The 27,597-nt window shown below is 41.9% G+C and overlaps 1 pseudogene; it reads left to right on the top strand.

Annotated features, from left to right (window-relative positions):
• The first annotated feature begins 5,175 nt into the window (after positions 1 to 5,175).
• The window catches only part of LOC149186660 (phospholipase D alpha 1-like), a 33,840-nt pseudogene continuing 11,418 nt past the window's right edge, over positions 5,176 to 27,597 (top strand).

Below are 27,597 nucleotides of genomic sequence, written 5' to 3'. Positions count from 1 at the left end.
TTTATGTTTGCGCTATATGCTGTGATAAAACAATGTCTTTATGAAATAATGATGTATTGATGCATGAATCTATTGGATAAGCGTTATTAACTAAACACAATACATATTAAGTATTTACACGAAGATAATAATATATTATGTTACTTTTATTAAGCACTTGGGTAAATCTATGTGGATTTTGATCTGAGGCTAATTTATGGTGCACGTAAATAGATAATTCGTCTGTTGAGGGTCCGCAAACTCCAGTCGTAGACCTACGCGAAGGTCTAGAGGTCGAGTGGAGGAAGTTACAACACCGAGACCTAAGGGCTTGTAGATCTGTGCGAAGGCAAATGTAGGGCATAAAGGGACATCATATTGATCTCTGGATGTGGAGACTTGGTTCCATCATCCCCCCATAATTCTTCGGGTCAGACTTCAGTCTGTGCTACACAGGCTAATGCGGAAAGGGATAGTAGTGTAGGGTTTTGTTTGGGACAATTAATGTTTAACCTGGCTCTGGACCACCTAAGCCAACAAATGATTCCATTGTTGGGACGAAGGTCCTCTTAAGAAGATGTGTGATGTCACATCATTGGAATCCAACTAAAAGGAAATTTAGAAGTGGTTGGATAGGAAGATTCATGAATTTGTGACACAGGAAAATAGGAATCCATGCTTGTCGAAAAAACAGTGGTTGGACATATATTTGTATACTGAAATACACTAAATTTTCTTCTGCACCTTCCCGATTGAGCTATATGAGTGGATAGCTAAGTTGGAAGAGGGGCAAGGAAGGTAGAAGCTTGACGGTCCAATAGTGTGGACTCCAGAGCTAGTGTGAAGATTGGAAGCTTCTGAAGATAAGATTGTGCGCACTGTGGATCACTGGACTGATCATGTCATAAGAGGATTTGTGACAGAATCTGCCACTGATACCTTAGTTAGCTACAGTGAAACAAAGCAGCTCTTTTTCAAGGGACCGCAAGGTAAGTACCTAAGATCTATGAATACCTAGATTAAGATGCTCTTGTGTGAAAAAAGGTTATGTCATTCCCTTGATGTTTGGAACTACGTGAAGTGGAAAGCTCTTCAGAGATTGAGAGAAAACACGTTCTAAATATAGCCTATTGATACGACCTCCTTCAAGTGACGATGAAGGAGTGGTACAAGCTTCACCGTGATGGATTGTCCAGCTGACAACCCAAGGTTTTTTGTAGATACCTCAGCTGCCCACTCCACCTCCACATCTGCCTCCGCCACATACACCTTCACCGACATCTCCGCCACCACCACCACCATTCAACATGTCGAAGACAATGAAGTTGCTAGTTTGCAAAGGCATAGGGAGTGAGGATGCATATCAATTTTGGTTTGTTGCAAATTTTGTGTGGACAACACAACACATTACAGATGATAGTATAAAGAAGGCGTAGTTGGTTACCACTCTGCAGGATTGCGCGCTAATGTGGTACATTAAGTACTGTACCGATAACCCTTTGGCATCATTAGTAGACACTAAGGCCACTTTGAAAAAATAATTTAGTAAGCCTAAGTGTACCTTGAAGTCAGTAATTGGATTCAAGGAAATCACAATGATGGCTCGTGAGATGCCATGGGAGTTAGATCAAAGGCTAAAATATGTAATCTGTGAAGCTAATATTTAGCTCACATATGGTGAACACCGTGAATGGTTTATAACCTCTCTTCTGCCTCACTTAAGGATTTCTTTGTCACAGCAAAAGATAAGAACCTAGGTGAATGCAATTGAAATCACTATGAGATTGCATGAGACACCTATTCAAGATGCAACTTTGGGAGTTCAACAAATTCACTCGTAGTTGCAGAACCTCTGCTTGGAATTGCAGAGCTTGAAAAAAGAGAAGGAGGCTAGGCTAGAGGTGCACGAAGAAGTCTGGTGCCTCAAATGTAAGAGCCAGGGGCATGATAAAGACCAATGCATCATCTTCACTAATTCTATCACAGGGGGAGGATCAATTCCCCTGAGGTAGGAATCTCCAGCAGGACCGAGTGCGGGGCCCGCGCTATGGTGCACTATTTTTCAGGTGACTAGAAAACATGTGACAGATAGTTTTCATCTGCTGCAAAAGTTCGTTCAGACACCACAACCATTGTTCTACAATTTCTGCAAATCAATAGGCCATGATGAGCACCACTATCGCAGTTACGAGCTGATGATGGAGAGAATTCCTATGTACCAGATGTAGGCGGAAACTCTGCCTCTAGACCAGGGAGCAGGGGTAGCACATGGAGGATATCATGGAAGAGGAGAAGGTTGAATAGGAGGAGGGCCTAGTAGAGTCTGCAGTTAAGTTATTTTTTATATCTGTGGGACACCAGAACACTGCACGTGTGAATGTGAAAATCTGACGTGCCCATCATGCCAATACTATAGTTAATTTGACCACTCCATAGAGGAGTGTCCTATGTTGATAGCCAAGATGTATGAAAAGAAGGCACAACCTTAGAAACCTACGCAGAACTTACAGATGATAAGGGTTGAACCCCGCGAAGAAGATCCAAATGCGAATATCATGCTAAGGAGCGGTATAAAGACTGGCGTTGACAAGGGAAAATAGCCTCAAGAGCATGAATGGGTTCGCAAGGCCCCAGAAAAGGAGGTGGGTTTTGATCTGGAGTGCACAAAGAAAATGTTTATGGAAGCCAAGAAAATCTTCGCTGAGGTATCTACCTCAGGAAGTCAGAACAAAGTATCAGAGACTAGTGCACCTATAGAGGTTGATCCCTCTATGCTTACCACGTTCTTGGAAACCTACATAAAGCTTATACACGATAGAAAGGTTGTGAAAGGCCTGTAGGAGTTGATAAACAAGTGTGCTAGCAAGGATAATGGATTGGATGGAGACCGTGTGGTTAGGAAAATTGGCAAACATAAGGCAAGAATAGGGCGCAAGATGAGGCTCACTATGCAGGTAGGAGATTATGAGATGGACCAGGTCATTCTGGACCTAAGGTTTGACACGAACGTTTTGCCTAAACAAACATGGGAAATAATGGGGATACTTGCATAGCAGTGGTCTTCGATCCAGCTTAGAATGGAAAACCAGTAGAAGATCATCCCTATGGGGCTATTGCATGGAGTAACAATGGATATCAAGGATGTAAGCGTGCTCGCCAATTTTGAAGTGATAGAAATCATTGATGATAGTAACTCGTACCCCTCTCTCCTCGGAATTCATTAGGCCATTGACATGAATGGGGTGATCAACTTGAAGAAGCGGACAATGTCATTTGAAAGGAAATCGCTTCGGGTTGTAGTACCATTGGACCTTGCAGAAGGACTGCCCTATACTGAACCAGTTCACGACTATGCAGAAAGTGGTGATGACCTAGATCAGATCGAAAAAATCACCATGCGAGATCAAGATTGGATTAATCCAATAGTTGATGGATGGATTGTGTGGGAACGAGAAAGCTGTTATACCTTAGATTCAGATGAAGAGTTGGAGCACTGTCAAATTAGGCTACATGAAGTATCTAAGTTGCGCTACAACATGATGACTAAATCATTACGCTATGTATCATTAAAGGTAATAAAGTTACCCTATTACGATGGTTTAATTGACATAGATAAGTTTTTGGATGCCTTTGAAAGAGAGGTCCCTCAGGATCATTTCTTCCAAGCGTTGGATTTGGCATTGCGCACTACACCCGCACAATGGTGGCGTATGCACAAACATAGCTTTGATGAATGGCGCAAGTATCGAAGGATGATGAGGTTGCAGTTTGGTCATCCTAAGGTTCGGCTGACTGAGAAATATGATGGGAAAAATGACATGCGTGATCATTTAGCGAAGTGGTCTAAATCTTATGGAACAGAGCCACAACTAGAGAGGGTGCACTTATTCTGTCATACTTTAGAAACGATTCCTATGAACTCATATTTAGAGACAAAGCTCCACCATGGCACCGTAGAGTGGGACATACTAAGGGAGGGATTCTTAACGACCTTCAGTTTTTAAAATGGGTTCAATTTCATTGATGAAGCTTTGCAGGCGGTTAAGGCAGTGATCTTTAGAATTCCATAGGATCCTTTAGAGTTTCTTCAACCATATTGGAGCACCCATCTGCGCCATGAGCTGGAATGCTATAATGTGACCGCTGAGGGGGAGGATGAAGATCCAATAAATATCAATATTCTGGAGGTAGAAGGCCATCGCGAAGTTGAAGGTCCACATATAAAAAACCCAGATATCACCATGCCATTGAAAACCAAGCAAGTAAACATTGGAACTAAAGCAGAGCTGAAGTTTTCTAAGATTGGAGACTATTGGGACGATGCCATAGTGGACAAAGTTACTGAGTTACTCCGTGAGTACGAGGATATTTTTTCCTACAAAATTTTCAGACCTGAAGGGCATCATAGGTGACTTGAGTGTGATGAAGATCACTTTGAAACTGGACGCAAAGCATATTAAGAAGAGGTCATATTGCCTTAATCCCAAGTACAAGGAAAATGTCCTCTTGGAGTTGGATAAGATGCTAGAAGCAGGAATAATTGAGCATGTGGAAGAATCTGATTGGGTGAGCCCAATGGTGGTTCAAGAAAAGAAACAGAAGGGAGAAATAAGGATTTTCGTAGATCTAAGGAAGCTTAACGATGCCTACTTCCATGATCCTTTTGTGACACCATTTACTCATGAGGTATTGGACAATGTTGGAGGGAAAGAGGCCTACTCGTTCACTGATGGACAGGAGGCCAAGAAGAATTACTGAACAATAGAGCGCGAAGGATTGGCTATGGTGTATGTGCTTCAAAAATTCAGGCACTATTTATTGAGCGAACATTTCAAGATGTATGTAGACCATTCTGACTTGAAATACCTAGTCAATAAACCTGTGTTGAGGGGGGAAGATATGTATATGGTTGTTGCTATTTCAAGAATATGACTTTCAGGTCATTGTGAAGACAGGGAGGTTGAATGCTGGACTGGACCATCTGTCACGAATTGAATCAAGGGAGGACGTACTAATCCATAGGAAGGGTTTCCCAACGCGCAGCTCTTCGTGGTGCACATAGCAAATAATCATTTTGCAGACATCATCCACTTTTCAATAGCAGGAACAGCTCTAGAAGGATACACCAGTTAGCAAAAGAAGGAATTGGTGGTGCGCGCCACATATTTTTCGGTGATCGATGGACATTTGTATAAGATGGGTGTTGTCGAGATCTTGCGAAACCTGATTATGAGAGAAATAGCATCCTCTTGGAAGCTCATGGAGGGGATGCAGGAGGAAATTATGCCAGAAAAGAAACAACGCAAAAGATATTTCACGCAGGTTTGTGGTGGCTTATGCTGGATAAAGATTCTAAAACATATTGTAGGGCATGCAAGGCATGTCAAAGGACGGGCAGACCATCATGGAGGGAGGAGTTGCCATTAGATCTTTAAATATCCTTACAGCCATTTGAAAAATGGGCAATTGATTTGGTTGGGCCAATTCGTCCCCCAGGAAAGAATGCAGGTGTGTGCTATATCATCATCGCGACGGCGTATCCAACCATATGGGCAGAGGCACATCCTATGAAGGATTGTACAAGGGCTAAAACAGCCAAATTCTTGTTCAAGTATGTGTTAACCAGATTTGGTTGCCCAAAAATATTGATGAGTGATCGGGGTACACACTTCCTCAATGAAAAAATCAGTGCATTGACTGACGAGTTCCAAGTTTATCATCAGAAGAGCACGTGGTATCAGCCTTAGGCTAATGGAACAGTTGAAGCCTTTAATAAGATCTTGGAGAACGCCTTGATGAAGATTTTCAACGCACAACGAAATGATTGGGATGACTGCGTACCTACAGTGATGTGGGTGTATCTGACTACTTGCAAAAAACTGACCAGGCAAACACTTTTTCGACTGGTCTATGGCATAGAAGTTGTGATGCCTATGGAATACATCATGCCTAGTCTACGCATAGCAGTTTTCATGGGGATGGAAGATCATGAAACCTTGGAAGAACAGCTTGCGCAACTCGTGGAGCTTGAATAAGATAGATTCTTGGTTGGATTCCATCAACAAGTACAAAAGGAACATGAAAAGGCCTCGCATGATCGACATATCAATTTGCACTCGTTCAAGGTAAATAATTTGGTCTTTTTTTATAATAGCAATTTCACTAAGTTTCCAGGGAAATTTCAAATGCATTGGCTGGGGCCATATGTTATCAAACAGATTACAGATGGAGGCGCAATTCAGCTCACGAAGATGAATGGAGAACCTTTTCTGGGAAGGGTGAATGGCAGTCGATTGAAGCCATAAAAAATAGACCCGACTCAATGACCATATGAAGGTAGAATAGTATTAGTGCCCCAATAAGTTGTAAGGGAGCGCAGGAGTATAAACTACATTGCAAGGGTTGAAGGACTACGTGGTACATTGGCTATGCAGAAACTGGTGACATTGCAGTATAAGACGTGACATGAAGTTAGCAGTGCCATGGGGACAGGTGTCATGCAACACAATAGGAAAATGAACATTGACATCATTGGTCATGATTTGACAGCCAGAAAATGGGTATGAAGAGTGGGCTGGCGACATTTAAGGCTAAAATCTTGGAAGACCTACTGAAAAGATTGCATTGATGATCAAATTTTCAATGGAATGGTTGGAATTGAATCCAAAAACCCTAATAAATTACATGTGTCGATACAAACATGAAAATTTTGCACACTTGGAACTCTGTCTAAAAGTCATTGTCTGTTGATGGGCTGAGCCTTTTGGAAAGGGTTCTCTACTTGCACAGTCATGTCTATTGACGATCGTGAACTATTTATGGAGAAGATGAGTATGGACGCAATAGTATCTAACACCGTGAGGCTTGAAATATCTAATGGTGAAGCCACGCCTGCAATTCTCACGGTGCCAAAGTCACCAAGGATAAGTCAATTCATGGCCGGAGAAAAGTTGAAGTTGGTACAGACATGCGCTTCCCTGAGGGGTCACACAGCGACCCTAACCCAGAAAAAGGACAAACAGTCAGCAAAAGGCAAAGAAAAATTGTTAACCTGGACATAGAAGACAACCTGGGGTCCGAATATGTCAGTGCTGAAGGAGAGGAACCCATCACAAAGCTTCCTCAGTATGTCCCTCCATGGAAGGTTAAGGCCAAGATTCCGAAAAGACCTAGATTCCAACAAATTCCTCATTTCCACACCCCTGCTACCCGAGTAGGTGCCGTTTGAAGGTTTGTGGCTTGCTTGCATCCTACTACTGAAGATGGAGGATTGGGACCTACCGGATCTCACAAAATTCCCACACTTTTCAACAAATAAGTTCATGAAGTGTGTAGTCTATGAAGACACGGGTGTGACAACACTAGAAATAGAGAAATGGGCCCGCGACGTTGAGAAATCTGGACTGCTTAACCTTCTTTGGGTGCCACACTACCACCACACCCCAATTAACACAACGTGTATACACCAACTGCTCAAGCTAGTACATGATGGTTATTTATGGATAGGAGGGCCTATTCCCATCACTGATATGTTGATTCACAAGCTTACGCACTTGATGCATGATGGGTTGAATACGGCCAAGGCATTGGGCAGAAAAACAGGGGAAAGGAACCAGGCTGAGCACATGAAAAGCACTTATAAGCTGGTGAAGGAGGCGTTAGGATACTCCATCGTGTCCATATCTGACCCTGCAGTTTGTTTGGCTATGCAGATATTGGTAGGCAATGTAATGAGGAAGTGTCACGTAGACGAAGTTCGAGCGCCTGTCATTTCTCTAGTAGCCCAGTGCGTGGAAGGTGTCCTATTCAATTGGTCCAAATATCTCTGCTAAGAGTTCCTCGCAAATTTCTGCGTAGTACAGGATGAGACCAAGTTGTTCCATTACACTTGGCTATTGTTATCTATTGTTCTGGTTGCGTGGGACTTGCCAAAGGACAGCTAGTTTTCTCCATTGGAAAAAGGGTTGCCAGAGGTAGCACAGTTTTCCTCCCTTGGGGCTATGAAAAACCCCGTGCGTGTCACGAAGACAAAAAAAAATTGGGTCTTGATGGAAGCTAATGTAGGAGCACCGAGCACCCTTAATAAGAATTTAAAACCAAAGCTATGAAAGAGGAAACATGGATAATCATTGTAAATCGGGGCAATTATGTTTAAAACAAAGCTAAATTGATGAAATTGATAAGTCTCTAGAAGGCTTAATTAAATTTAATTATCTACCATGTAGGCGTATAGAGAGATTTAGGGGATTTGATTTAGCAATTGAGGGAGGAAATCGTAGATCCTAGATGATCTATGCTTTTGTAATTTTCTATATAAAGAGTGTGTGTTGTGATGAGGGAGAGGGAGGATACAATGTAGTCACAGGAGAATTTGTGACTAAGGCTGAGATGCCTTAGACTGTAATCTTGTTATGTATATAATTGAAATATTGTGTGTTGTCTGGATTTTGTGTATATATATATTGTTTACCTATAGTTTAGATGTATGCATTGAAAGAGTTAAATCCCATGTTCAGGTTTATTGATCGACCATCGATCACTATAAGGATCGATGGCGATCCAGAGATAATAAGATATCATAGAGTGAGTGTTGTATGGAGTAATGTGAGTGCCTTAGATAAATTAAGGTATATCTATGTTATAATGTGAATTCCACCAATAAGCGAACGAGATCAGGTCAATGGAGGAGATTGAATAAACACAGCGGAAACCGTCGGATCGTCTAGATTGATGGATAATATTTGTGGAACGTGAGAAACCTGACAAGTTCATGGAGAAATCCCGGAGTAGATTTGGATCATCCGATCAACGGATCCATAGATCTAATGGTCATCGCGTGGCTACAAGCGTTGAAGTTTAACTCTAAAAACGTACCCGATAAAATCATTAAACCGAGTTTATGGTTCCAAAGGATCGGGTCATCCGTTGAATAGCTGATCAGACGCATATCGCGTCGGAAGATGAACAACAGTTAATTTCAAAATCAGACGCAATGAGGTTTTATACAATGGGGTCATTATAGGGAAAAGTGTCTATTTAGAACTGCTCTATCCCACTAAGGTGTGACAGCTTCCTTAGAAACAAATAGAGAAAAAACTACTTTTGTATTTCCTTTATGAATTATAGATAGAGAGGAATAGAAAGAACCAACCTGTGTCTTGCGCTAATCCTTTGATCCAATCCCTCTCTTCTTTGATAGTCTCCAGCTACCTGCTCCCTTGCATGCCCAACTTCACAAAGTACCTGTAAGATCACAGAGGAAGAGCACTATACAAAGACATGGATCTATATTCATAAACAACTTAGGATCATATTTAAGTTAACCATACAAATGTAACAAGCATCAATGATACAAAAGCATGGAGGAGAACTCAAATAGTTTTTATTGATAAACAAGAAAAGATCCATGAGGAGTTACAACCAGTGGTTCCGACCCAGCATCAACCTCCCAGCAAAGAAGCCCCTCTTCACCTCAAACAAAGCATAAATCACCCAACAATCTGATGTTCGTCTCTAGAAACCAACAACAATTCCTTACAATATGCAAAATTCCAGCCCCTGGATCTCTGGGATGAGGGATCCATATATAGATATCTGTAAGGAGGATGAGTCAGCTTGTGATTTGATTAGTGTCTTCTCTCTTTCAGTTCTTGCTTCCACTTGGAGACTGAGGGCCTCTTACTCATCCTTGGTCGAATTCAGTGAGGCAAGTGTCACAGGAGAAGAATTCTGGAAGCTTCCATTGCCTCTCCACCTCACGGAATGACACTGCCATTTGTCATTTCTCACCCATCGCACCCTACAGAAGGGAGTTTTGAAATGCAATGCAGCCTCATAGTGCATTTGGGTAAGATGCAACGCACCTAGCCAGTGGAGCAGCTGCAATGATCCTGTTTTGACCAATTCTGAGCAGTTTCTGGTGGAGAACTTCTGGGAGAAGCTGTAATTTGTTGACCTTGTTCCTTTAGGGGTTAGAGCAACACTTTTAGGGACTTAGGAGCCCTTGGTTTATGGATATTTCATTCTTGGAGTTGTAGGGCACAAAAATTTCTATAACAGTTGCCCCCTAAAGTATGAGGTCGTTAACCTTTTGGTGTCGGGTGAAATGCTTTATTATGAGGATCCGAAGTTCTTTCAATGCTGGGGGGGACCTGTAATAAGATACAATACAATACATTATCTTCATAATATTTTCATGATCTAGCTGAGGCGGGAATTCCCATTCTCAGCTTTATAAATTCATTTTCATGTACATAGGACAGACAATCGTCTGAGTGTAGACTGATGATTCTGATAGAGCCATCATCCTTTTGGTAGGATGATTATCTGTGCTGCAATGTTGTACATTTAATGTCTTCATTTCCCTGAATATATATCGCATCCCGAATGGATGAAACTAGATCCGGGGTCTTCAATCTCATCCGATCTTCACTCGAAGTACAAGTCGATCCATGTGAGAAATGTTCTGAAGTCAAACATGGAAAGACATCGCTTGATTACCAGTCAATGATGTAAATTGTTAACAAGCGTGAGAGGAATCACCGATAATGATAATGACCCCCAAGGTACTGCAATACAATTCACGTGGTGTGAAAAAAGGACTTGGCGATGAACACCACGCAAAATCTTTCGGTCGAAGGCCATTGATGTAAACCTGTCGCCGGAAGTGAGAAACTTGCCATTGAGGCATGCAAGCTTCAAAGTACTGAATGGAGTGTTCCTAGATCAACTTCTTGGATAATGAGCTGATGTCGACAAGAAGTGATCCATCACAGGAGGGCCTTAATGAATCCCACATCAATGACACAGAACGGAGCAAATGATTTTGATGGAGGTGAAAACGATCTGATGATATAAGGTTCAGGGTGGCGGTCATGAAAGAATGGAGTATAATGTATGGTAGTGGGTGAGACACAAATGACTTCTCTGGATGACTTCTCTTGAACATATCGGTGACACTGATGTGATGGATTGGTAGCATTAAGCCCAAATGTGGATGGTATGGCGTGACCATGGTGATGTGACTGGTGAATGAAACAACCCAACCTGACTCAGACATGTAGTGGAAGTGTCATGTTCAAGAGCGACTTGCTACCAACAAAGTTTCTTTGAGTTTTCTTCCCAATTTTTCCCCAGTCATTGCTGACCAGTACCTCTTTATTTTTGTCAAGCTTGAGGAGGATAACATATGCTTGTTCTATAATTTTCCCTTCGGGAAAACCCATCGCTATGTTTTAACGAGCCTAGCGATAGTGAAACTCGTTCTCGTCTAAAGACAAGTTTGTCGCTATTAATCTTTTTAACGAGTTTAACGACAAAGATAACTCGGTCCTTTTCAATTTTAGAGAGTCTGAAAAGGAACGTAAAGGTAACTCCAAAATTCCTTTTTCGTCATCTAATCCCTTAAGTCCGAAAAAGTATAAAAAAATACAAAAGGGATGAATTTTTGATAGTTTTAACGAGCCGAACAAAACAAGTGCTCGATCTTTTTGGGTAATAATCCCTCAGGTCCAAAAAGATTAAAATCTAGAGGAGGGATAGCACTTCCTGTCCCTTTAACGAGCTAGAGAGGCCAATGGCTCGGCAATCTTTTCATATTTTACGAGTCAGTTGAAAAGAGCTTAAAGGAGACTCATCTTCTGAGGAACGAGTGATAAAACGGGTAACAGCTGATTCCAGGTAAGGTTTGGAATTTTCCAATCATGGCAGTGTCACAAGGATGGCTAGTGAAATCACTCTTTGCAGATGTTCCTCAAAACGGGTAAACAATCAAATGGAGGTGAATGATCGGCCAATGAAAAGTGGAGGTGATGGTGCAAACACGACCAAGGCTTTAATGGTTGAAGTACTACATTCACGATGGTTATTTACTGGGGGAATAGTTCATTTTTTCACAAGCTTAAACGCGAGTGGAAACATTTGCTCATGTCTTATGTTTATTTTTTAACGAGCTTGAACTATGTGTTAAAACTGCTCGATTAGATAGTCTTGTTTTGATTTTACCATAAATAGCTTTGTCCTTTCAAAGATTGTCCTGTGTTTTCAACTCTCATTTTACCATTTCATTTGAACTTGGTTTGTTGGAGCTTTGGAGGTGCTTTTCCCCCTCGATTTTCATCAGTGATTTCAGGAGATTCTATGGACAATTCCCGGCGCCGTCTGGACCAGGTAGGAGCTAAACCTGAGCTCTTTCATTTCATGGTTTCCATTTTGCATTTTGAGCTTGATTCCTAGCTTTTCTGAGTCCTTGGGGTTTAAAGAACTCGTTCTGCCACCAGCGCACCCTCAGTGTATCGAACTGCATTGAATGTTGGCCTGTCTAAAGGCTATCTGACATTCAATGCACCTAGAACACTGCTGCAGGTGCGTTGGGCGTAAAAAGGGAATTTGATGCACAATTTTTGATGGAAATTTTGCATGTTTCTTACCAAAATCAGGATCTAACTCCTCTCTTGTTTTTTTTCAGAGATCTTTGGAGTAAGATGACCATTACATGGTGAGAACGTGAGCATGAAGAAGAGGACATGCTTGCCCTACATGATCCAGTTACAGTGAACGCGCTGCGGAACTGTGGCTTGCTGAAGTTCTTCCGCATTTCTAGCATGACACAGCAGATCAACTTACTGCATTATTTGCTCGATGCTTGGGATCCTACCAATCAGGTTTTCCAGATCAGGGGAAAATCTATCCCCCTGACTGTAGTAGACATCTATTTCTTGACTGGCTTGTCGAGGCGGGGTGCCCCCATCTCTTTGTCAGGTTCGGCCCGAGGAGGCGATTCTGTGAGAGATTATGTCCGCCGGTACTGCAGAGAAGGATCTCAGCCGAGTAAAGACGGCAAGATCATTATCCGTGATGTCACTGACAGGTCCCTCAGGACTATTCTGTTTACTTTTGGTAGGATGGCCGGTGGTGCGGCTCTTCATGTAGCCAACCGATCTTACATGTAGCATGCCTTGGAATGCCTCCAACCGAAGGTGTTCAACTGGTGCGACGCAGTACTTCTTGTGATGAAAGAACAGTTGACCAAGATAAAGAGCAGGAGGTTGAAGAACTTTGGGTATGGTTCTATTTTGACCACCTTTGCCTTGGAGAAGATACCACTGATGCGGCCGCAGTACATTGCACTCGATTTACCTTCTCCTATTGAACCACGTATGCAGAGATGGGTTGACCATATGTCTAGGCATGCTGGCCAGTCTCAGATTTCATTTTCTGATACCTTCTTCAGGTGGTTTGATCTTCAGGAGATGGTTTATTCTGAGTATCCATATGCTGGCATGGACTTCCGGGGTGATCCAGATTTAGTACTGCCGGATGGCGAGCAGTGGGGTGCCATTGGTAAAATCTTTGACCATATTCTTGTTTATCATTTTTTTTTGTTTATAATGTCCTTGTACTTTATTCTATCAAGACTTTAATCAAACTCACATGTACATGCAGATGTTGGTCCTGTTCGTCCAGTAGTTCGCCTGAGAGTACCAGCTGCTGCCCCAGCAGGAGAGGCTGTCGAAAGGGCTATTCTTCGTGACCTCGATGTGGCCGAGACTCTCACAGCATTACAGGAGCAGGTTGAGGGCCTCACTCTCGGTATTCCAGATGTGAGGACTGACGAGCTACCTTTGCGGTTACAGCGACATACTACTGGTGTGCCCAGACGATGGACTCGTCTCTTACGCATGATCGCACAGGCTGTGACTTGCTATCACGAGCATCATTAGACTAGGGTGCCCCCTAGTATTTTGAGTTTTTGGGTCATTTTACCGATTTTGTCTTGGTTACAGAACATTATGTGTAAACCATAAACAGTTATATATATTTTTGATTTTCGGAGTTTTATTTTGGTTGAGCTACATGATCCACATGTAAAACATTGATGATGTGTTTCTTTTTATAAATGTTGCAAATGTCTATCTAACACATAGTTTGCTAACGAGTCAGTTAATGTGTTTAAGTTTCTGGAAATATGTTGATATTGAATAAGATCAAATTGTCTTTCCAAAATCTTAACCCTTAGGAACATGCGATAAATAGCTAGGTTTCGGACGGAATATATACCATTGAGTTGTAGTATTATGAGTTGTGAGTCTAGCCTGACAATTAGTCAGCGTATACCATGTGTGATGGCATCAGAGAGAAGTTCTATCAACGCGCTATATTCAACGATGTTATTCATTGATCGACCAATACATACACCTCTGAAACTTACTAAGTCGCCGCTTGGATAAAAAATGGCCCAGGCTGCGGAGGATAGGTTCCGCGAACTACGACTCGCTCCGTCGGCATATCCAACACATGACTCCAATAGGTTTGACATCTGCAACAAATGTAAGAAGTGGATTACTTGGCCAAAATAAACACTTTAGCGAAAAAAAAAATATAACAAAATCACACAGGTTACCATTACGCATAGTAACGCTTGAGGTACAACCCATTACGAGGCTGTGCCAGCGGAATTCCATCATAATCCATTAACTCGTAGGCTCCTTTTGCTAACACTCGTTTAACAATATAGGGGCCCATCCATAGAGACTTAAATTTACTTGCTCCCAATTTATCGGATTCTTGGTCGTAAAGCAAGACTAAGTCACCTTCTGAGAAGACATGGGGTTTGACATTTTTGTTGAACTGCGCCTTGACTCGTTTCTTATGGGCTTCATTAGCCAAAGCGGCATCACGACGGGTTTCATCCAATTGGATTAATTCCAAGAAACGAGCTTCTTCTTCTGAAGTTCCGGGGAGGAGATCAATTGCGAGTTTGAGAGATGAGATTTCACATTGGATTTGTAAGACTGCTTCTAGGTCATATACCAGTTGGAAAGGTGTGAACCCGGTTGCATTCCTTACCGATGTTCAGTAAGCCCACAAAGCTGAGTACAAGATTAGGTGCCATCTTCTTTTGTGAACTCCAATCATCCTTTGCAGCATACATTTGAGGACCTTGTTGATTGCTTCAACTTGTCCGTTGGCTTGCGGATAATATGGAGTAGAGCTGTCGTGAGACAACCCTAGTTTGGCAGCTAATTCGACCATCATGTGATTGCGAAAATGTGATCCATGATCTGTGACTATAGCCTGCGGCACGCCGAATCTGGCGACTACATGATTAAAAAAGAATAGGGCAGCTTTTTCACCAGTATTATCTAATGTAGGCATCGCCTCGGCCCATTTGGTAAAATAGTCAACTGCGACTATGATGTACCCATGCCCCCCGGTCGAGGTGGGGTTACATGTCATGAAATCAATGCCCCATTTGGCGAATGGCCCAACAACAACTATTGGTTGCAGAGGTGCGGGTGGTCTTCTGGTTTTGCTATCGAAAATTTGACAAGCATGGCAACTTCTGACTGCGGTTATGCAATCTTTGAAAATTGTTGGCTAGAAGTATCCTTCTCGTAAGCTTTTTTGTTCCGTAGCATATCCAGATTGATGTCCCCCACACACGCCTGAATGACAATCATTCAGGACTTTTTCGGCCTCCTCATGGGTGAGGCACCTTCTCAGAACTGTATCGATACCACGATGGTAGAGTGTATCACCGATGATCATGTAGTCTTTTGCTTGGTATCGAATACGTTTTTGTTCGGAGTGGGAGGTGTTTGGCTTGTATTTTTGAGTTTGGAGATAAATGATTATATCTCCATACCACTCATTGCTTGCAGATATCAGAAAAAAACTTTCATCCACGATTGTTTCTTCTGATGTGTCATCGTTGGACGACGATGGTAGATCGCACAATAATTCTGCGAAAACTAGAGCTTTCTTTGACTTGGATTTTACAAATTCCAGATCAAACTCTTGTAGGATTGCTATCCATTTTGAATATTTGCCCCCTAGCAACTGTCGCGACAGTATATAAGTCGTGGGGTTACAATCTGACAGAATGGTAGTTTTCCGAAAGAGGATATAGTGTCGAAATCTCTGTATCGCTTGAACAGCTTCGAGTGCTAGCTTTTCAACGTAAGAATATTTGCTTTCTGTATCATTTAAGTTTTTACTTAAATAATATATAGGATGTTCAATTCCATCTACTTCTTGAACTAAAACCATTGCGATGGTCGTATCCACTGCAGCCAGATACAGGTTAAAATATTTTTGATAATCAGGGGCATACATTAATGATGCTTTCATTATGGAATCTTTTAAAGCATCAAAGAAAGCTTGCGCAACCTGATCCCAGACAAAGGGTACCTCCTTTTTCAAAAGACGTGTATAACCTTTAGCAAGTTCGACGTAATTTTGAATGAACCTCCTCAGAAAGTTCGCTTTCCCTTGGAGTTTCTGAATCTGAAGCAAATTCGAAGGTGGAGGCAAATTTATGATTGCCTGGACCTTACATGGGTCGAGACGAATCCCGTCCTTCGAGACTAAACGACTAGAACTGACGCAAAATACACATTTGTGTGGATTGAGTCGTATCTTGTAGTGTCGGCAATGTAGAAATATCGCTCTTAAATGCTGCGGGTGATCAGTCCACTTTCGCGAATGAGCCAGAAGGTCGTTGAGGTATGGTTGAACGATGTTTTTGATGTCATGGAAGGCATAATTCATTTCCCTCTGAAATGTCGCCCCTGCGTTCCTTAAACCAAAGGGTAATTTTCGATATGCGAATGTGCCCCATGGACAAATAAATGCAGTCTTTGACTGGTCTTGTGGGCGGATATTTATTTGATTATACCCGGAGAATCCATCCATGAATGAAAAGATTTCGCATCCGGCGCATTCATCAATTATCTGGTCAATGAAGGGTGTAGGGTAGTTGTCCTTTGGACAAGCTTGATTTACATCCCTATAATCGACACACACTCTAATTGTTCCTTGTTTTTTCATAACAGGGACAATATTCGATACCCAATCGGTTAGGGTAACCGGGTAGATGAAACCAACATGGAGAAGTTTTTCAACTTCTGCCTTAATGGCAGCAGCTTTCTTGGGGTGCACCTGCCGTAGCCGTTGTCGTACTGGTTTGACATCTGGATACATCTTAATTTCGTGTTCAACGATACTCGAGTCAATGCCTGGCATTTCATCATATGACCAAGCAAAGACATCTCTGAATTCGCGAAAAAGAGCGTTATATATCTCTAGTTCTGAAGGAGAACAACATTTGCCGACATGAATATTCTCTACAACATCTGTTTTAGTCGAGATATTTATGGCGATAGTCTCTTCAATATTGGACAAGTTTCGCTCGGAATCCACCGTGTTTACAGTATTTGATAGGAATTCAAAAACTGAAGGATGATACAGGTCATCTTGATTATCTTCTCCACAATCCGGAAGAAGGGAACGATGGTGGGAATCATTCCATGGTGTCCCTTCAATTACCATAGATTGGACAATTCCTTCGTCGGTGACATGCACTTGCGACCAAGGATCTGAAGGGGTACCATATTCTCTGGACCTATCTATCCAAACACTTGATGAGCGTTGATTTGGGTTTGCCTCCCATGCTAGGAACATTGATTGCTACAATATTTCCGTTGGGCTTGGGGGCAAAACCACTGCATGATCCATGTCGATATCATTTTCTGAGATCTTTTTAGAAGATATCATGTTGCAGGTTCCTATCGACGCTACTTCCGCCAGATTGATTGGAGGTGGAAGAGCGAAAGTTCCCATTAGTATAGGATCTTTTAATAGGCCTACTCCGATATTCTGAAGCGAATGGGGGCTTCCATGGATCATGGGAATGCTTCCAGTAACTTGAGAACCATTGGGGAGGAAGTTTTTTTGATCGACGATTGTAATCCCTCCTTGAAATGGAAATGCAATCTTTCTAAAATAGGTCGACACAACAACTGCCATGGCATATATCCATGGTCTTCCTAGTAGTATGTTGTAATCAAGATTCCCATCGATGACTTCAACATCTACTTCTACCGTTTTCCCTCCTAGTTCGACTTTCAAGTTACTTAGGATACTATATGGGGTATATGTCCTTCCGTCGAATGCTTTTAATGTCGTCGAAGATCGTGACAAGGTTGGAGATCCCAAAGTCTTCCAACAACTCATCGACATAATGCATGTAGATGCCCCCTCATCAATAATCGTTCGATGAACAGTTTTGTTGAGGGCTTTCACTTGAACAAGGAAAGCTAGTTGAGCTGGTAATTGAGGATCGTATCCTTTATGATCGAAGGATACAAGATTGGAATCCTTTGGGTCAATCCCACCAATGGCTGATAATAAAGCCTGCCTTTGGGATGGGAAATTTTGTAGTACTTCAAGAGTCGACATAGCAGATGGCGATTGGGCCAAATCTTCCACTATGTTATAATGTTGTGTCGCTCTAGCGTGGGGATTAAATGTCGACTTGTGTACTACTCCCTTTGGCGGTTTTATCGTCAATTCAGGAATGGTGGGTGGCACAACTTCTGTCGAAGTTGTTGTCCAACTACTTGGTTGATCTTTATCCTTGTTGTTCGACAGTTGTGGATTCCCATAATCCTTGTTCCTTGTCGATATCAAAGCATCATTTTGTTGTTTTGAAACCGACAACATTAGCACTTGAGATGGGGAAGCATTTTCCCTTTCAACCAAATTTGTTCCTGGATTTGGAAATGGATCAGTTAACACTGCGGAGGTTTTCGAATTCTTAAAGAATTTTTTAACCTCAGCTCTGTGTGGACAACTTGTGGTCCAATTATCCTCAACGCATATCAAGCATGGATTTTTTGGTTTCCTATCTCCAAGAGGGTTTGAAGAAGATTTTTCAGGTGATGTTTCCTCCTGTTTCTTCTTCTTCCCTTCGCCTTTCTTCTTGCTTCCTGGTTGTTTGGTTTCTTTGCCTTTATCTGTCGATACGGCATTTACTTTCGAAGCAAGAAGTTCATCTTTTGCATTTTGACTTGAAATCTTACGGGCCTTTTTGGATGTAGCCTTTGTCGATTTTGTGTCTGTTGTGCCAATCACGCCATCGCCGGCATGAGAGTCATTGTTTGATTTAGGAGGAGGAGGAATTGAGAATTCCGGTCTAGGGGCGTCAGGTATTTTATCACAGAGTGTGCCGGAATGAGTGTAAATCAAGTCCAGGTATTGTGCTCGAGCGATAACTTGCTCTTCTATTACGACTCCCCCCTTTGCCACATCTTCTGTGATGGAAGGTAGTAATGAATTGATAAACCATTCAGCTAAGAGCTGATCGGGGACATACGTTTTTACCATTCTACGACGACGTCACCATTCATGTATATGATCAGATATGTGAGTGGCCGTCATCTGTTTGAAATTGGTAAGAAGTTCTGTTCCCGTTCGTACCTTATTGGTAACTAAAAATGGGTTAAAAAGGTTGTGACTAAGGTGCTGAAATTGTCAAATGAAGCTCTAGGCAATTCGATGTACCATTTTGCCGCCAGACCCGTCAATGTCCTCTGAAAGAGGCGAACTCTTATCGAATCATCATTTAGGGTGTTTGATGAACACCACAGATGAAAGTTCATCACGTGATTCGATGGATCTTCACCCGAATTTCCATTAAATTTAGGAATATCTGATGGAAGTTTATGCGGAATCGCTGGCCACCAAGGGGCGTAAGCAATTGGATCATTAGTTAACCGGTTTAAATCAGGTAACTCCAAAGTTGCCACAAAGGGTAACTATTGGTTCAGGTTAGGTGAAGCATACCCAGGATAGGATGGGATTGCCTGAGAAGTTGGTCTTTGCATACCAGCATAATGCATTTGATGTTGGTAACTTTGGTAAGGTTGGTGGGCATGACCATTGTAAAATGGTTGATTTTGATCGTTTTGAATGTACGGCTGCCCACTATTAGAAAAGATTTGTTTCTCAGAACCTTGGTATACTTGTTGGAATTGCGGTTGTTGGTATTATACTAGCCATGGTTGTGAAGCCATGTGCTGTTGACCTATACTAACAGTTTGACCAAGATGAGGGGTAATTGTACCCGTCTGAACCTGTGTCATTCCACCAGTCGGCAATTGTGGTTGAGTTGCAGGGTCAAGGGGCTGTTGCATTACAACCTGAGAAACCTGAGGTTGGCATACGACAGGCAGTGTTTGAACTTGCGACACCGTCACAATAGCTGGCGTATTCGGTATGTTTGACATAGGTAAGCATTGTTGCATCGAATATACAACTCTTGGTTGTTGAGGTAGTATAGGTACCCAACCGATTGAGGTAATTCTAGTATAACCTGAATGTTGTTGTGAACTCATGTACGGATATCCTCTCGGAGGGGATAATGAAAGGGCATACTGCCCCCCATATGGTGGTAATTCAGAACTCAAGGGAATGTTTTGCCCTTGGGGGCCGGACTGCCCAAATTGACTTCCAAATGGATCAATTTGTTGAGACTCAACATAAGAGTTTCCGGATATTATTCTGGATGAACAAACAGGAACAGACCATACTGTCGAAATAGCCCCTGAGTGGGCTCCTTCTAGCGGCTGAGAGCTAGTCGGGACAGATGGTATACCGGCGAACGTTGTCGGAGTGATAGCAAGGAGTTCTGTCGTCGCTGTGTCAGACGACATAGTCCTAGATGTTGATGGTTGTTCAGACATTTGTAGTCTATCCAAAAGATTACCTAGCGATTCTACAGGAGCTTCCGCTGGTGGTAGACTAACTTCCGACGAAGAAGGATATAGAATGATCCCGACTCCAAATTGCGTTGGAGTACTTGTTTGAGGATCTTCTACAATTTCTTCTATGGCAATCAGACCAGGTGGAAGGGGAAGACCGTCAGGTCCGTAAAATATTTCTGGTGCCGAAGAAGGTGTGAAATTGGTTGCGACAGATGTTTGAAGAGTAAGACTCTCTGAACCGGTTGTAGATGGAACTGGTTCGGTAACACAAGTGTTTACTCTCAGACTAGGATCAGTATCACTGTCCTTCTGTGGCTGTTGAACTTCTTCTGTAGAGGCAGGGATTCCAGAAATGTTTGGAGTAACCGGAGTCTCTGATGTCGTTGGAACACTTGTTCTAACTTTAATAGGAGATTTGGAACCGGTTAAACGAGTTCGCTTTGTCTGTACTGGTTTCGATTCCGGAGACAAATACGGTTGACTCGTAAGCCTCCGCGAACGACGGGGTTTCAATTGACTTTCTTCCACAATTGTGGATTACTCGATCAACTAAAATAAAGGGGAAGTATGTTTCCGAATTAAATGAATTTTAGACGCTTTGACACAACTTGTTTTTTCAGTTTTTAAGAGTCGAGAAAAAACAAAAGATGACTATAGTCGCCTTCGATTTTTAATGAGCCTAAAGTGAAAAGTGCTCAGATGGACCTTTTCCGTTAAGGAGTCTGAAAAGGAACGAAAGGGACTACTCTGGAGATCTAGGTAGAGGGAGTACCAAACCATTCGCAAAACTGCAGAATAATTTTTACGGTACGGCAATCAATCTTCCCGAATGTTGTGTTCAGTGCATTGCGATCGATAGGGCGGCAGACACGGCTTCCTAAGGATAAGGATTTAAGCCTATAGGGGTCTCCCAAAATATACTCGACGGTACGTGGGAGCACAAGTCCGTACTGGCACTTATCGTCTCAAAGTGGAGGAATCACCCAACCATCAGTGAGGACAACAGTTACCAGGCTTTACGACGCCAGAATACGTCTCTAGCCTAGACCTCTAAATGTTGTGCGTTAAGTTCCAAAGTGTTGTTAGATTCATTGAATTTATTTTAAGTTGATCTTGCTTATGAAGTTTGCCTTTCGGGTTCACCACGAGATGTAGATGTAATTCCTAAAATGCAATCTAAAGATGATAAACAAACTTTTATCTCTTTTGTGCAATGAAAATCCTAGCTACTAGGGGAAAAGAAAGACAGAATCTTTTCACAAAGAGCAAAGAGCACATTGTAAATGCACTTTCCTAAATCAAGCCAAACAGACTGTCCATATGCAAATGCACATGCATGTATTTGTTTTCGACTTTCTTAGTATTGATGCTAAAAAGAAAGTTGATGTACAAATCTGAATTTCTTTTCAAGCGACAAATATAAACAAGCTCTTTTTCGAAATAAAAAACAGAGATGATTACGACACCTTACGATTTTGAAATGAACACTCGTTCTTGACACTAGAAAATTACAAATTCAGACCAAAGGCAATAGTAACAATATAATCGACCATCAACAAAAATCCAACTTCCTCCTATGATCGAAATCGACACTTGCGATAAATTCAAATCAAAGGAGGACAGTACGACTATTCTACTTTTGCAATGGAAAACTGTAAACGACTCAACAAAAACACAAAAACATCTACAATTCTTTTGTACAAAGGAGGCAGAATAACAGCAAGGAAAAGAGGTTTCAAACAGACATATACTGATCACTGGCAGCAAAATTCAAGGATAGAACTGGAAAGAATGAAGCACAAGAACCACAACTGCACAGAGCTAGTCTGATCAGCGCACCTGTAACACAGAGAATCTGAAATGCAGCGCAGGTTACCCCTTCAGGAAGTGCGCTGAAATTCAGGATCTCTGAACAGTACCTGCGCTGGGCCAGAAACGAGACTCTGTCCGAGTTCCAGGTCACAGTTTGGAGTTCAGTCCTTGGTTTTTGGCCGAGTAAAAGGCAATCAGTAATGCAACAATCAAGGGTAGATCTAAGGAGAATCTAAGAGCTATCTTAAGGGCAATCAGATAGTTTGTGAATCAGCTGTTTAAATCATAAACAGATCCAGTGAATGGATTGAAGCAGCAGTTATCTACTTTGTATTTGTTATGGCAAATGTAGTTCGAAAGCTACTTATAAGTTTATGAAAAAAACAACAAAGAATGATACACAAACAAACTAGTTAGACAGTCCCCAGTGGAGTCGCCATTTTGTTACAGGGAAAAGTGTCTATTTAGAACTTCTCTATCCCACTAAGGTGTGACAGCTGCCTTAGAAACAAACAGAGAAAAAACTACTTTTGTATTTCCTTTATGAATTATAGATAGAGAGGAATAGAAAGAACCAACCTGTGTCTTGCGCTAATCCTTTGATCCAATCCCTCTCTTCTTTGATAGTCTCCAGCTACCTGCTCCCTTGCATGCCCAGCTTCACAAAGTACTTGTGAGATCACAGAGGAAGAGCACTATAAAAATACATGGATCTATATTCATAAACAACTTAGGATCATATTTAAGTTAACCATACAAGTGTAACAAGCATCAATGATACAAAAGCATGGAGGAGAACTCAAATAGTTTTTATTGATAAACAAGAAAAGATCCAGGAGGAGTTACAACCAGTGGTTCCGACCTAGCATCAACCTCCCAGCAAAGAAGCCCCTCTTCACCTCAAACAAAGCATAAATCACCCAACAATCTCATTTTCGTCTCTAGAAATCAACAACAATTCCTTACAATATGCAAAATTCCAGCCCCTGGATCTCTGGGATGAGGGATCCATATATAGATATCTGTAAGGCGGATGAGTCAGCTTGTGATTTGATTGGTGTCTTCTCTCTGTCAGTTCTTGCTTCCACTTGGAGACTGAGGGCCTCTTACTCATCCTTGGTCGAATTCAGTGAGGCAAGTGTCACAGGAAAAGATTCTGGAAGCTTCCATTGCCTCTCCACCTCACGGAATGACACTGCCATTTGTCATTTCTCACCCATCGCACCCTGCAGAAGGGAGTTTTGAAATGCAACGCACCCTCACAGTGAATTTGGGTGAGATGCAACGCACCTAGCCAGTGGATCAGCTGTAATGATCCTGTTTTGACCAATTCTGAGCAGTTTCTGGTGGAGAACTTCTGGGAGAAGCTGTAATCTGTTGACCTTGTTCCTTTAGGGGTTAGAACAACACTTTTAGGGACTTAGGAGCCCTTGGTTTTTGGACATTTCATGCTTGGAGTTGTAGGGCACAAAAATGTCTATAACAGGGGTTAAAACCTCGTTGAGTTCCGATAATCGCGACCGTCCATTGGTTGATTGATCGAACAGTAATCGTGCTCGAATGTGGACATGGGTTAATGCACCAAGCGGACCCGATGTGTTATCAACACAGTTTTATTTCCTTTTGAGTTCTGGGTCTTAAACGTTAAAGTGGGATCGGCGTTCGTTGTTCGAGTTTTGTTGTATTGCGTTATTTGTTGACCGACCTGTGATTGGATGGGTTCTATGTAGACTCCACCAATTGAAAGGCTTATGATATATATGTGGGCCCATAACCCATAGATCCATGTAAAAATATTGTAAAGATACATCTTTACTGTGTAAAATTGATTGAGTTGTCATCAAAAGCAAGTCTCTGCATGACCATCCACCAGCGCACAAGGTTGTCCCCAACGTTGTACACGCAGATGTTCGCCTATGCCACATTTAAAGTTGAATTTCGTAGAGTTTATATCCAGACCTAGAGGGATCCCGCACATAAATGGTATGACCTGCCCTATTTGGTATCGGATTTTGATGTGGAGGAAGTAGTGTCATGTTGGTTGGCCGAGTGGCACACCCCTTCTGATTTGGCTGTCGGGCCAAGCACCTTTGCAGACAGTGCGACCACGAGGAAAAGAAAGGAGGCAGCCAAGAAGGCTGCACAGAACTTGGTTGCACAAAAAGAGAAAGACGCTGCAAAAAAACGTGGGTCGAGGAGGAACGCGCTGCCAAGGAAGAGGTCGAGCACGAGTAGCACGAGGCCCGCAAAGACCGCACATCACCTCCAATAGAAACAGAGATGGAAACGGGACAAGGCGGTGAGACAAGGCAGCACACCCCCTCCGAGCAGAAAAAACGAGATTTGGAACAGCAGGGAGGCTTGAGGAAGAAGGAGAAGGCCCATAAAATGTAGGTTGACCCACTAATGATTACATAAAGTGACCTGGACGTAATAGGTGATAAAGTCAGAGATATCACCATGAACATATTGCAGTAGTTGGAGCAGTAGTACATACAAACTTTCGGGGGATTCCAGAAGCACCTTTCTGAGTTGTGCCTTTAGGCAACTAAGATCTAGGCAGAGGTAGGTAAAATGAGTGGCGCAGCAAGTAGCTCACCGCAAGAACAACCTATCAGCATGGAGTTAGTTCTCTCACCAACAATGGATATATGGGTCTTTCCCTTACCTATAGGGTCTGTCTGTGATGAAACTGAGGAACAACGCACTCAACTAGATAACATATCGAAAATGGGCCTAAACCTGGTCGCGATCAAACTAGAGACACTAAATGAATTACTACATGCAACCACTAGAGAGCATCACCTTTGGGAACAACGCGCCATTAGTGTTGTTAGCGAAATCCAGGTGAATAACTGGCAGCTGTTCGCCGAGAAGACTCCGGTTTTAGAAGAAAAGGTAGTGCTTTAGGCACACAACTCACAATTGGGGTCCATGATCGTGGAGGCATGCCGAACCATACCTGAGCTCCATATTTCAGAGGATGCATAGACAGAGGTAAAGGTTAGAAAATTGGTTGTTGATGTGTGCGAGGCACATGCTAAGGTTAGTCGAGTTCAATTTGAACTCAACATGAAGATAACCGAGCTGTAATTGGTCGTGCCGCCATCGAATCTAACGGAGGTCCGAGAGCAGCGCAGAGCCATGATCAAGGAAGGACTGGCCATTCTCTATGCCACTGTTGTAGAGTGTACATCATTATTCGAGCAAACGATGGAACTGGTAACTACCCTGCAGGAGGACCCAAACTAGCATAAACTGAACATAAAAGCTAGGGAGTTGTAGAAGAAGTATGAGTGAGTCAGCATAATGGCGCATTCTATTTCTCTAACACAGTGCCAAGCCAAGTTGCAAGAAGGGAAGAAACTCCTTGTGCAGGTTGAGGAACCACAGAAGAAGGAGGCCTTGCTTAAGGCCAGATCGGAACCCTCATTGGATGAAGCCTACCAGGTCACGAACAACATTCAGGAAAAGATGACAGGCTTATAGCAAGCACATCAAAAGATCAATCTGGGCGCGGAAGGACCAACTACAGGACAACTCATCAAGGAGGCTAAGCAGGTAGTTATGCAGAGTGTTGTCGAGGTCGCAGTAGTACAACTGGAGTTGGGGAATCTTCACAGCAAGATCGTTGCACAAGCTGAGTGACTTGAGGGCGAGTCACGACCTTTGTGTTGCGGGCCTATTAGGATGGGGTCCCCAGGGTCAGTTTTGGGGTTAAAAACCCATGTCTTGATGTGAATCTTGTAAAAAGATGTAAAGTCCCTGCGATTTGTGGATGCGGAGCGCGTAGGTGGTTAGGAGTCAAAAATGGGTTTTTAATCCTCATTTATGTAAATTTAACTCAGTTTGGAGATCCACCCATGGTACACAAACCATGGGACTATATGTAAAATTGTATAAATAGGTGTTTCTTAGAATGTCTAAGGAAAGACATCTGTGGGGACGAAAAGATGAAGTCTTAGAGAAATAGCGCAGAGAAGAAAGTCTCAGAGGAGGGAAATGATCTGCAGCTGAGTGCACAGAGGCCTAGAATAATGTCTACAATTGAGTGTGCGAACCCCTACAGTTGAGTGCGCAGGGAAGTTTCAAGTCTGTAACCTTATATTGAAGATCAATAAAGAAGATCATTCAAGAAATTTCTAAGTTTTCCATGTTTACTTCTGTTATTTATGTTTGTGATATATGTTGTCATAAAATGATGTCTTTATCAAATAATGATGTATTGATGCGTGAATCTATTGGATAAGCCTTATTAACTGAACGTAATATATGTTAAGTATTTACGTGAAGATCATAATATATTTTGTTACGTTTATTAAGCACTTGGGTAGACCTATGTGGATTCTAATTTGAGGCTAATTTATGGTGCGCGTAAATAGATAATTCATCTGTTGAGGGTTCAAAAAAGCCAGTCGTAGACCTACGCAGAGGTCTAGAGGCCGGGTGGAGGAAGTTATAGCACCAAGTCCTAAGGACTTGTAGATCTACGCGAAAGAAGATATAAGGCCTAAATGGACATCACACTAATCTCTGGATGCAGAAACTTGGTTCCAGCATCCCCCCATACTACTTTGGGTGAGACTTCAGTCCGCGCTACGCAGGTTGATGCCGAAAGAGCCAGTAGTGTAGGGTTTTGCTTGGAACAATCAACGATGAACCTTGATCAAGACCCCCTAAACCAACATCTTCATTGCATCTCTCTCCACCTCTAACTATTTGCATTTTCTTTAAATACAAGATTCTAAAATATTAATTTACATGGATAGACATATCTCTAGTATGTAATCCAATAAATATTCATATATAACTTTAATTGTTATCACTCTCCTTAAATACAAAAATTCTAAAATATTAAAAAGTCTAATGACATTTTCTATTAAATTTAGATATGAATACCTATAATTCTAATATTTTTGTTATTTTTATTTTTATACATAAAAATTTAAAATAATATATTTTTATTGTTATATATATATATATATATATATATATATATATATATTAATTCTAACTTTGAGTCTACCTTCTGTTATATCCAATGAATCCATACATATGAATTCTAATATTTTAATATTGTATTTAAATGAATTTAATACAAAATTTTGGAATATGCATGAAGTTGAGCCTCATTTCTTTTATTGAATTTTATTGAGATCAAAAATTGTCACTAAAGATCCAAGTGGAATACTAAGCATTGATTCATCATCTCTGATTTGCGACCAACTTTTGTCTAAAAGTTATGATGATTTCTTACTCA

The sequence above is a fragment of the Pinus tabuliformis genome, chromosome 3_1, assembly GCF_031772625.1.
Source record: "Pinus tabuliformis cultivar Carrire ecotype Pingquan chromosome 3_1, CPIR1, whole genome shotgun sequence".
In the NCBI taxonomy this organism is placed as follows: domain Eukaryota; kingdom Viridiplantae; phylum Streptophyta; class Pinopsida; order Pinales; family Pinaceae; genus Pinus; species Pinus tabuliformis.
Note: the sequence above shows the minus strand (reverse complement) of the source record. Positions and strands in the feature narration are given on the sequence as shown.